Here is a 12,828-nt window from a genome sequence, read left to right as displayed (position 1 = left end):
TCCTCTTCCCAGCGCCAGCCTCGTTGCGGCCGCGTGGGGCGGGCGAGCACGCGATTGGCTGAGCCGCGCGCGCGCACCGGAACGCCGCGGCGGACTGCTTCCTCCGGCTCCTGGCGGGCCGGGCGACGGCGGTGGCGCGGGGCGGATGCTTGGGGCTGCACTGTCGGTCCCGAGGCCTGGAGACGGGACTCGGTCGACACTGCGGTCAGACGAAAATGGAACTTAAACGGCGCGGCCGCCACTGTGCTTAGGGTAAAGGGCCGGTTGGTCGTCTTAAAGACCTGGGGACGCGGGACCCCGTTATTCAGGTGCAAGCACGCCCCTCGGGGGAACGGAGCGGAGGCGGGGCGGGGGCTGCGAGCCTACCGGCCAGGCGGGGACTGTGTTCCGGCCGTGACCGCCTCCGCCGAGGCCTCCCGCCGAGCTGATTGAAGCAGCAGTCGCACCGCAGAGCGACTGTGGGTCGGAAGGGGGTGGTTTATTGCGTGGGTTTGGGCCCTACTGCACATATACGACTTTTTATGTAGGTTTTAGAGGTCCGAGGATGCACCAGCTTCTGGTAGTATCAGGTAAAAGTGTTGAAACCCTTCGCTACCTATTATTTGGGGTCTGTTAGTGACCGTGTGATCCACATCTTGAGTCTGTGCTCTTCCCCTCGCGGTTTGGAGCTTGTAAAGGGCGGTACAGAAGGATATGCGGCCCTGGCCGTGGGTGTGGCTCATGCTGACAGCGGCCTCCCAGGCACCTGAGAGGTCGGGCACGTGCAGGGGGCAACCAATGGATGTTTCTTTCTCCCTCTCCCTAAAATAAGTAAATCAATAAAATCAGTAAACATATCTTCTGGTGAGGATTAAGAAAAAAAGAAGTATATATAAAGCAACTCTTCGCAAAATAGGTTAGATAGATAAAGGAAGTTGCTTCTCTTGACCCTGTGAATCCCTTAGATATTTCTCTTAATTTATGGTTTTGACTTGCTTTGGAGGGTGCAGACCACTGAAGTGTTTAGGCTGGACTCTCCTCGATCACCATTCTTTGTAGGCCTGTGATCCTCTGCTGATTGATTGGTTTTCTTGCACTTTTCTTGTCTATTAGGAATGAATACTGTCTCCAAGATGGATAGGTTAATCTTTTAAACAGCCATTTGGGCTTTTATCAGGTTGACCCCAACTTTGAGTATTTTGTCCTTAATCTTATAATATTTCTATTTGATAGGAAATGCTTTAAACACATCGATTTTCCCTTCTTCCTTGTTGTCACCTTGCAAGAAAGTAAGTGGGAAAAACAATTAAATTCTGTAATTTCATGGTAACATATTCCTGAAGCTGGAAGGGGCCTCAAGAGATGATATGGTCAAATCCTCTGTGGCAGGAAGATTTCACAGGAGAGAAGGATAAGGACCAGAAAGTCAAGTGATAGGCCTAAGGTAACAGTATTGTAATGGGCCATGCTTGTAACCACGAACTGCTTTGCAATTTTGTGTTCTTTTTCAAAAATTAAGTTTTTAATATTAAGTATTGCTTCTAGATAGAGTGTAAAAATTCACCCTTTGGTGAATTTTGGGGTTTTAATTGCAAACACATAATTGTACTAGATTTTGAAATGAATACTAAATAATAATGTTTATAAGATGGTGTATATTTCCAATGCCCAGATGCTACCAGTGTAGTAAGTGAAGCCAGGACTCCGATCTGGTTTGACATTAAGGTTTATGCTATAAACTATGGTGCATCAGTGTGCCCTGTTTATAATAGTACTCAGTAAATTTTCAGTTAAAGGTTAGTTGTTTAATATTAATAATCTTGACCCACTTGAGCGGCTTTTCTTCTCCTGAAAACAGATGCACATGTAAACACAGATAGCAAATAATACCAGCAGGTAACAAACCTCTGCAGCTGAGGTTGGCACTGCCATAGTGCCATATTTCGCTCTATTGTGTTTTTGCTAGAAATCTTTTTAATAAGAACTCCCTTTAAATAAGAACTCTTTGTAACACTTGATGGATACTAAATCACAAAAATTATTCAAGCTGTATTATTCTATATAATAAAAGGCTAATATGCAGAACAGCTGGTCACTAGGATGCGCACTGACCATCAGAGGGCAGATACTCAATGCAGGAGCTGCCCCCTGGTGGTCAGTGCGCTCCCACAGGGGGAGCGCTGCTTAGCCAGAAGCTGGGCTCATAGCTGGCTAAGGATGTCCGACTGTCGCGGCATGGGGAGCAGGCCTAAGCCTTCAGTCGGACATCACCCAAAGGCTCCCAGACTGCGAGAGGGCGCAGGCCGGGCTGAGGGACACACACACCCCCTCCCTCCCCCCAGTGCATGAATTTTGTGCACCAGGCCTCTAGTACTATACATATTTGTCGTTAACCCTCACCCAAGGATATTTTTTCCTCATTGATTTTTAGAGAGCATGGAAGAGAGGCACAGAGTGAGAAACATCAATGTGAGAGAGACACATGGATTGGTTGTCTCCCAAATGTGTCCCATCTGGGTGGGGATCAAATCTCAATTCAGGTCCTTGCCCTTGACTGGGAATCAAACCCTCAACCCTTCAGTGGGAGGACCAACACTTGTCACTGAGCCACATTGGCCAGAGAGTCAAGAACCCTTTATTTTAAAGGTTGAGAAAGCACTGTTGATACAAATGTGGATATTTCCTAATAATTGACAGAAAAAGTATAGCTAGCCCTGGCCATTGTGCTAAGTGGTTTGAGTACTGGCCTCTGCACCAAGGTGCACAAACCTGGATTACAGATTCCATCTGACTGGGTCCTGGAGGCAACCAATCGATGTTTCTCTTGTTCTCTCTTCTTCCCTCCCTCCCTTTCTCCCTCTCTAAGAAAAAATATCCTCTGGTGAGGATTAACAAAAATAAATACATACATACATATATACATATATACATACATAAATAGTTCTTGACTGGAGAATTGCCAGGCCCCCAGTGGTTCTGAAGCAATAAGCTTTGGGTGGGGCCTGGCATCAGCATTTCTGCTGAGCCTGAATCACTGACCTAATTTCAAAAACATTAATTGGCTATAAAACAAACAAAAAAAAACACAAAACTTTTTGTTTCACCTTTTGAAATGCAGGTTAGGATAATTTTTCTTTTTAACTACTTGATCATGCCTAAAGATTATTCATTCACAGGGACAGGGGACTCTTCTGGAGTGATAACATATCTGCCCTTGTGTGGCACCTACCCGGACTATGAGCTCTGTATCAAGATGTGCCTTGTCCTTCTCTATCTCAGCCCTTAACATGGTCCCTAGTACAAAGTGATATGAAGTGGACATTATTGAAAAAATGCTTTTCCCAGCAACAGTATATAGCAGTATTCATATCGTCCCATCTTTTTGGTTTTGTGTTTTGTTTTGTTTTTACAGATGAATTCTATGAAAACAAGTTTTGGAGGCTTCTGGCTCCTTGTACAGTGGTCTGTGATGAGACCCATGTGTTCCCTCTGTGGTCATCTGGGAAAGTCTTTTTTTTTTTCCTTACACACACTTAACTAGGCTGTTCTGCAGTCAATCATTAATTGACTTGTCTTTGAACTTTTAGAGGGCAGGAACTACTATATCATGAAGTTTCATTTTGTACCTAGCACAGAGTAAATAAACATGTTTTGCCATCCAAGGGTATTTTAAATTTGCATTTAAAAGATAAATGTTGAGCTCTGGCCAGTATGTTAAGTGGTTAGAGCATCAGCCTGTGGACTGAAGGGTCAGGGGTTCAATTCCAGTCAAGAGCATGTACCTTGGTTACAGGCTAGATCCCTGGCTCCGGGTCAGGGTGCATGCAGGAGGCAACCTATCATTGTGTCTCTCTTACATCGATGTTTCTCTCTGTGTCTCCCCTTCCCTTCCACTCTCTAAAAATCAATGGAAAAAATATTCTCAAGTGAGAATTAACAAAAAAAAATGTTGAGTCGATGAAAATCAAGTTTTGATTAAATGAGAGTTATAAATGCACTAAGTTACTATTATCAAGGAGAGATTTATTTACTGGTAAGGGTATTGCTTTTGTGATAGCATTAATAATAGTTTTCCTTTTTTTTTTTTTTTTTTTTCTTAAATGACAGCAACGGGCACTTATAAGAGACGGACCAGAGAGGATATGTCTACTTGTTTATCGTAGATTAAAATCATAGACGAAACAGTGGATCTGACAAGCACGCGCAAACCAGGTCCAGACATTGAAATATTCAATCCATCATCTACATCTTGTAAATAATAAATCCACTGTGGTTTACATACAATGTTTAATGCCCGACAGATTAATTCAAGATACTGGTGGAGATGTTGAACCAGAACCATTAGCCCTCCATCCTCATTGACTTCCCTGGACCATTCTGTTTCTCCTCTCCTGGATTGTCCTGAATGTAGAAGAAACTCCTCTATAGCTTCTAAGCAATCCAGTGCACTTACAACCACAAGTTTAAATAGAGATTCTGACACCGGGCATACAGCCGGACAGAGATCAGACGATCTATAAGGTTTGCAACAGGTCTCCCCTAGATCAATAATCATTTTCCATCAAACATATGGTGTGAAACCCTCCACAAGGCCCCTTAACTGAAAATACATCATCGAGTGGCTTGTGAATTGCGCCAGCAATTACTCCTGCATGATCATAATAGAATCTTGCAGATTGAAGGGTGGCAAGTGATATTTGTGTCAGGAGGTTTGCAGAAACTGCTCCACACAAGTCTGCACATTCTGCTTTTTCAATAACAGTAGGATCACCCATAGTGTGTACCACAACCTTTGTAACATGACAAACATCAACAATTACTTCAACAGGAGTATCTTTGGAGACAACAATAAGTTCAACCCTTTTGTAAGCAACTAAAGCCTTAAGCAAATGGGAAAGATGCCAAATCTGAGATAAGGAAATTGAATGAATAGTTGAGTGCATTTGGCAACTTACTCCTCTAATAAAAGACACCATCTCTTTAACATCACTTCTCCATTTTCCTGCCTTAACAAGCGGCTTAAGCATCCCGATAAGGGAGTCAATATCTGGTGATGAAGAAACTTCACGCTCGATCTTGTCGAGCTTCATTCTCCTCATAACCTTCATTACTTCTGGGACTGGAATGTTAATCCAGCAAGCAATAACTTTGCAATGAGAGCATTTTGTAATGATGTCCCTGCAGGCAACAACTTGCTTAAAATTCCAATTTTTGATGCAGGGTCAAATATTTGATTCCCGTCTGATAATGAGAACATGACATTGCATGTTCATCGAAGTGTAGGAGAGGATGTTGGTATGTATGCAACTGCCTTTAAGTAGGATGACACCGGTCTAACCAAACTCCTTCGTAGGCTGCCTGCATACCAGAAAGATACCATTATTAGGTGTCCTGGTAGAGGTGCTAAATGGCTCAAGCAGAAAGATACCATTATTAGGTGTCCTGGTAGAGGTGCTAAATGGCTCAAGTAATGAATCTAACTCACGGGATTCCTGGTATAGTGACATGAAAATTTCTACTCCTAGCTTAAAGCCTGCTGCAATAGCCGGGTCTCCATACCAGCTAGTGCAGCGGTTCTCAACCTGTGGGTCGAGACCCCTTTGGGGGTCAAACGACCCTTTCACAGGGGTCACCCTAAGACCATCCTGCATATCAGATATTTACATTACGATTCATAACTAGCAAAATTACAGTTATGAAATAGCAACGAAAATAATTTTATGGTTGGGGGTCACAACATGAGGAACTATATTTTAAGGGCTAGAAGGTTGAGAACCACTGTGCTGAAGAGTGATCTATTGGAATCCCCTTATACATGGGAGGTCTTGACAAGGAAAAGAAGTCTTCTTGAATTTCTCTTGTGCAACCTGAGCATGCAAGTGTAAGGTAAGTTTTATTTGCAAGGATTCCGAAGTGTAATTGGGAAGATAACAAGTTAAGTCCGTGTAGGAAAGCGGCTTGAAATGGATGGTATAATCGTTTTGTGATTTGGCAAAGTCAGTCATGTAGTTTGTGGTAAAACCTACATGTGTAGATAGAACGTTCAAGCTACCAGCAAGTCCAGCTCGATCATCAGAGGCCTGGGAGCCAGGGTGCCACCCATTATTACAGGAAGATCAGGTGTGTGGACACCTTTTTCACTCAACAAAATAGATAGTAATTTTGCTAAGTGTTGTCCTACAGCACCCTTGATTTTAATCCAGTCACAAATTGATATTAAATCTTCTGCCATCTTGCCAATGCGGCCTTCTGGTAGTCCCGTAATTGCACCTCTGTTTATTTTCACAAATGTTCGTGAGCCAATGTGAAGAGGGCGTTTTCCTCGTACCATCCACTCCCTTGGAAACAAGTTGTTATCCGGTAGAAATATTATTGATTGTGCAACCTCAAGCTCAGATACTGTTTCTCTTAATGCAAATTGTTCAGCAATGAATGGCATAGTTACTCCATGAAGTTCACACCCCCATGTTGCTATCCGCAATTTATTAGCTCCTTCAACACTACACAGAGTTAAGTAATCAATGATGTTTAATCCTTGTATTAGGAGCTAAGATACTTATGAGCTGATCTTTAAATCTTTTGCTTTCTTCTGTAATGGATCTCATTGACATGCTTTGACTGATTCCGATTACTGTGCTTGATTTTTGGAATTTATCCAACATGGATAAGCCATATGCCGCATTGCTCTTAGTGAATAAGTAACTCATTAACCTCGGGTATTTCGGTTCCATATTGAATAAGTCATATTGTGGCACACACGTAATGACGTAAGAAGATAAGCTTAGCCTGTTCAAGTGTCTTAAATATCACTGATTTCTTCATGTACATCCTTCAATTCTTTGAAAACATTGTCTATCTTTTCCTCAAGAGCTTTAAGTTGTGGTCCAGGTGACTCAGAGGGTCTCTTCAGCACCTCCACCAGTTGGAGCAGTGTGCTCCGGATGCTACACCCTGATTCTGCCGACTACGTTTGAGCCACTGACAACATCCCCTGAACTTGGCTGACAGTTTGTTCCATTGTCATCTGGTCTAGTGTTACAGACTCGCTTGTGGCTGCTAATTCCATTATCTCCATTGTCTCTGACTCCGAGATTATCTCCTTGCGAGATGTGCCTTCTTTGGCCTCTTTTCTGGCTTTCGTCCTCTCTGTTGGTGTTTTCTCTTGTAAAAATCTCCTCATCCTCTGCTTTGCTCCAGCTCTCGTCCTCGGAGCTGAGCTGGACATCATCCTGATCACTGTCTAGCAATCTGTCAGCAATTATTTCGAGTGCCCTGATGAGGACTCTCAGCGACATCGTGTCATGTTTTTTACTAGTTACTGGTTTATAGCCTAGTCCTTAATTGCATCTGAGAGCTTCGGTTAACGTGAGCAATGCGGCTTCTAGGCTCACTGGCACGTTGCCTTGAACACTATTGGTTGCTTCGTTGATTTCTTGATCTGTGGCTCTGAAGACAGCAATCTGTCAGCAATTATTTCGAGTGCCCTGATGAGGACTCTCAGCGACATCGTGTCATCCAAGGTACATGCCCCTGACCGGAACCGAACCCAGGACCCTTCAGTCCGCAGGCCGATGCTCTATCCACTGAGCCAAACCGGTTTCGGCGCCTTGAACACTATTGGTTGCTTCGTTGATTTCTTGATCTGTGGCTCTGAAGACAGACTTCAACCCGTCAGCGTCTGCAGAACTTAGCATCTTCTTTTTCATGGGAGGTTGTGCAACAGCATCCTCAACTTCTCGATCAGTCAGTGATAACAATGATTCTTTAGTAGATTTGTAATCATGGAATGTCCTGTCAATTCTTCTTTTTCTCGTGTTCTCGACCTTGCAAAGATAGGGAAATTGACCGGTACAAGCCTTTTGTGGCCAGGGAGCCGAAGAGCTTTAAGGTAGGGGAACATTGTATCCCCAAGTTGCTCTCGCAAGGCCTTCTCTGCATCCATAAAGGCTTTGATCTCGCTGCCAACACCTGGAAGCATGGACACTCTTGACAAGCCTTCATTCACAAATGCCTTCATAGTAAGGTAGGGCATCATTTCTACATAGGATGAAATGAGGTTGATCTGTGCAATGAATGCCTTCCCGGTAGGCCCTTCTGTACTATGGTTCTCCATATTCAGTAACGAGCCAAGGATGATGGTGTCAAGTCCTTTGGAGGACAGCCAGGATGCAGCTGCTTTTAAATCAAACGTAGGATCTATATCAACCACTGGTGGTTGGATCCCAGGCTTGACTGTAGAGTATAATGCACTGAATCTTCTTCCAATTTGAGCCATGGGGTTTTGTTGAGGTTTGGGAATCATGTGGTACATGATACCCAGTGCGCATTTGATGATGCAATTCACAATTTCCGTTGTAGGCTTAGCTCCTGATGGAACCCAAGGTTGTGAATTTCCGCGGGTGTTGGGAACTCCTCTGTCTTCATGTATATAAGCATCGAAGGGTCTTCCATCTATCTCATATAACTGCGGGAAAACAGCAAAAAGGAACCCTGTGCCCACAGCAATGCTTCCTCCTGTAGTCATGGGAACAATCGTGCTCGGGCGCATTACCGCAACGGTCGAAGCACTTATGACCAGCTCTCTAGACGGGAGGTGGATAGCCTTATCCTCTAGGTCCCCGATTTCCAGAGGCAATGACATTGTGTCCTTCCTTTTTATTTTCATAGGAAGGCTTAATAATTACCTTCATAAGTACTTATGTACATCTTTGTATCAATTTTTCTGTAATAGCTTATGCTTTATTGCTATATATAGTAATATTTTGTGAAACTTCTGTTTATATCATATAATTATGACATAAAATAAACTTTTAAACCTCCTATAATTGTTATTAGCCTTATTTGTTAAGAATGGAATCTGAACAGATATAATTGCAGAATACCAAATTGCATGTTCCTTACACTTACATGTTATCTTGTTTAATCTTCAAAATAATTATATTACCTTGCTTTTACAGCTTAAGAGGCTGAGATCTTAAACAGAGGCAGAAGTCCTAGCTGGTTTGGCTCAGCGGGTAGAACATCGGACCATGGACTAAAGCAGTGATGGCGAACCTTTTGAGCTCGGCGTGTCAGCATTTTGAAAAACCCTAACTTAACTCTGGTGCCGTGTCACGTATAGAAATTTTTTGATATTTGCAACCATAGTAAAACAAAGACTTATATTTTTGATATTTATTTTCAACCAAAAAAATGAGTGTCATAGGTTTGCCATCACTGGACTAAAGGGTCCCAGGTTTGATTCCGGTCAAGGGCACATACCTCAGTTACAGGCTCGATCCCTGGCCCTGGTGGAGGTGTGTGCTGGAGGCAATCAATGTCTCTCTCTCACATTGATGTTTCTCTCTGTGTCTCTTCTCCCTTGCACCCAACTATAAATAAATAATAAATAAATAAATAGAAAATATCCTCTGGTGAGAATTAACAAAGACAACAAATTAAATAGAGGCAGAATGACTTCTCCAAAGTCACATGGCTAGCAAGTGATGGAACATTTATTAATAGTTATTTCTGCTTATTTCCTCTCTTCTGTCCTTGAGAACTTTGAGAGGAAGAAAACTCTCTTCTACCCACTTCCATGATTCTGTTAAAAGTCAGGTTCTGTCACAGTAGAAGGCTACTTAGATCTTAACTTCTATAAAATTGGCCCTTATTTTTCACAGGAAGAGAAAAGAGAAAGACTGACCCTGTGGTGAATTGGTCATGGGGGAGGTGGGACACAGGAACACCTTATCCAGCATGACTTACTGAAAGTCATGTCCCTTTAGCTTCTGACCTGGGGTTTCCTGGGCCTTGAAAACGTATTATTTCCAAGTTGTAACTTGGTTCAAATATCTTGAAGCATGATGTAAAATTAAATTCTCAAAAAATTCATCTGTCCGCGGTCCCCTGGTTTATGATACGGATTGCTCAGAAGGAGGTTCTATCAATCTATCTTTAATCCTCACCTGAGGATATTTTCCCATTGATTTTTAGAGAGAGGGAAAGAGAGAGAGAAATATCAATGTGTGAGAAACACATCGATAGGTAGCCTTCGGGGCCTGGGCTGAGGAGAAGCCTGCAACCAAGGTACGTGCCCTTGACCGGAATCGAACCCAGGACCCTTCAGTTCACAGGGCGACACTCTATCCACTAAGCCAAACCAGCTGTGGCTATTATTTTTGTAAAGAGCCACTTCTTATTTTTGATATAAAATGAAATTGAGTAACTTGAATTCTTGCTGTACAGGCCAAATGTTTTCATGTTTCAAAATACCCGCTTGAAACATGCTGCCAATTAAATGAGGATCTACAGATGGCATTACCCTTTTGCTTCATAACAAAAAGGATCTAAATCATTTTTATGGAAGATTATGTGAAGGTCAAAGGGAACGGTTCGGTTCCTCTGATGAGCAGATTTTTTTGGTTTGTTTTGGTTTGTTTCTGTTTCTCCAAGTTACAAAAGTACATTTATTTTACATTTTATTTACAAAGGAACAGCATAATAAGGAACAAAGATAATAAAATGATAGGCGTACATATTTATATAGCAAATACAGGCAAAACTTATGAAGATTCTTTCAATACTAGCATTTATTAGTTTCTAAGAATAATCATCACCTTCAGAAAGAATTTTAGGAGGTTCAACCTATATGATTCAAGCTATGACTATCTTAATGAAATTATATTCTTTGAAAATCTCCAAGGTCCTGGATGCCAAGTAAACCAGATCACTACCAATTTTTAAAAGATTCAAAGACTCTTAGGATATCATAACTGTTTTAAGAAATTGTTTTTGAAAAACTGAAACATACTATCATTTGCTTAGTACAATATATACTTCGCTCACATTAATTTCTTAATTCATTAAAATGTCTTCTGTTACAAGATACTACTGTTCTCTAATGAGAAACATTAAGTCATTTACTATTTATCTCTTAGGAAAATCATTCAAAGTGGGTAGTCAGCCTTTAATAAAATTTAAAAAATCACTATACCTAACTGTCAGTAACCAATTAAATGTTGGATCTTCCAAAACCAGAGACAGGTATTCTTAAGAATCAAGACTTCGCCCTAACCGGTTTGGCTCAGTGGATAGAGCGTCGGCCTGCAGGCTCAAGGGTCCCAGATTCGATTCCGGTCAAGGGCATGTACCTTGGTTGCAGGCACATCCCCAGTAGGGGGTGTGCAGGAGGCAGCTGATCGATGCTTCTCTCTCATCGATGTTCCTAACTATCCCTCTCCCTTCCTCTCTGTAAAAAATCAATAAAATATATATTTTTAAAAAAAAGAGTCAAGACTTCTTAGACCTCTGCACTAATATATCCTGGTGTAAAGACTTCATGTTTTTTTAAGGCCTTTCACTCACAAAGTCTAAAAGTGGCATTCCTTGAGTTTCTTGATGAGATTATTTCAACCTCACAGCGTATTCACTACAGGTCAGGACATGCACCTTGAAGCTAAAGGTTCCTTGGAAAAGCCTTTTCTGCACTTAGCTTTGGATTCTGTCCTTCACATTGGGGAGAGATGGGATGGTACCCTGTGGCTTCTGACCTTCAGGGTGCTCTGGGTACACTGTCAGAATTGAGTGTCTAACACCAAAGCCTCTAGGTTCTCTCCCCAGATCTGGCCCCTTCCCCATTGTTCCTTAGTTTAGGTTTTATCTGTCCCTCTGTAATGGTTTCCTAACCAGTCAAAGGTGGACCAGCTGCCTCCACACCGCTTTCTTTTTCCCTTCCTCTGTCCTGCCCCTCTCTCTTCCTTCTGCTGCTTGAGTATTCTGAAAAAGAGCCATTCCTAACCCCCTTCAATTTTACAGTTCTTTGAAGGTTCTGCATTGCTTAGGGCTGAAGTGAAAACTCAGATCCCTAAGGTGAGGGCAGTGGGGGAGCAGGGGTCTGGCAGGTAATCTAAAGGAGATTAGGAAGCTGATGTAAATGTAAGGCGCAAAAATAGAATATTGGGGACTAGCTATGGTTATGAGAAATATTAATCATGCTTTGTTAACCATGATTGCCTTGTGTTGGTTTAAAAAAGGACATTCTGCCCTAACTGGTTTGGCTCAGTGGATGGAGCGTTGGCCTGCAGACTGAAGGGTCCCAGGTTCAAATCCGGTCAAGGGCACATGCCCGGGTTGCAGGCTTGATCCCCAGTGGGGGGTGCGCAGGAGGCAGCCGATCAGTGATTCTCTCATCATTGATGTTTCTCTCTCTCTCTCCCTCTCCCTTCCTCTCTGAAATCAATTAAAAAAAAATATATTTTTTAAAGGACATTCTGACCTGGCTGGGAGTTGTACGCCCCCAGGACCTGAGACACAACCTTGGAACCATTCTCATTCAAGAACTGCCTATTAGGAAAGTTTAACAACCTTGTTGCCCAAACAATGGAGTCCTACCCCAGTCTCCTACTTCCCCATGTAATCTTTGTCTTACCCTATATAAGCAGCTGGTTTATGGGGGGCTGCGGAGCAGATTTCTGTGGATGACCTGCTGCTCTCCCATACTGCAGGCAGTGTTGGAATAAACGCTCCTATGTGATTCAACCCTGTCTGCTTAATTGGCTCGAGTAGTGACAGAGAGCATTGATTGTCCAGTTACATAAACACCATTAGTATGTTAAATGGTGGAAGTGACACCTGGAGAGCTCACTATCCTCTTAAAGGGGCAGGTCAGGCCATCAGCACCGGAATGTGACTCAGAGATCATGTATTTTAGGATTTCTCAAAAGAAGCCAGAAATCCAGATTTGTACATGTGAAATCTCTTGACTTGAAAGTATTGGCAATTCACTAATGGTTTTTAAACCACACAGGCCCAGCAGCATCTCTTAAGCATGGTTCTGAGCCTCAAAACCAGTTTGAGACTCTGACCAGT

The 12,828-nt window shown here is 42.6% G+C and overlaps 1 long non-coding RNA gene across 4 annotated transcripts; it reads left to right on the top strand.

Annotated features, from left to right (window-relative positions):
- Positions 1 to 96: 96 nt before the first annotated feature.
- Positions 97 to 7,429, top strand: LOC102427287. Of its 4 annotated transcripts, none has more exons than XR_001347073.2 (6): positions 97 to 252; positions 528 to 569; positions 1,213 to 1,423; positions 3,392 to 3,486; positions 4,087 to 5,365; positions 5,417 to 7,429. It is a non-coding gene; the product is annotated as an uncharacterized LOC102427287 (long non-coding RNA). The 4 variants fall into 4 exon arrangements; XR_002827992.1 differs by lacking the exon at positions 528 to 569 and having other exon boundaries at positions 97 to 308; positions 5,417 to 5,865; positions 6,848 to 7,429; XR_001347076.2 differs by lacking the exon at positions 528 to 569.
- Positions 7,430 to 12,828: the final 5,399 nt, after the last annotated feature.

This window comes from Myotis lucifugus, unplaced genomic scaffold (genome assembly GCF_000147115.1).
Source record: "Myotis lucifugus unplaced genomic scaffold, Myoluc2.0 scaffold_8, whole genome shotgun sequence".
NCBI classification, from domain to species: domain Eukaryota; kingdom Metazoa; phylum Chordata; class Mammalia; order Chiroptera; family Vespertilionidae; genus Myotis; species Myotis lucifugus.
The sequence above is the reverse complement of the archived record's forward strand: the minus strand, read 5'-3'. Positions and strand labels throughout refer to the sequence as shown.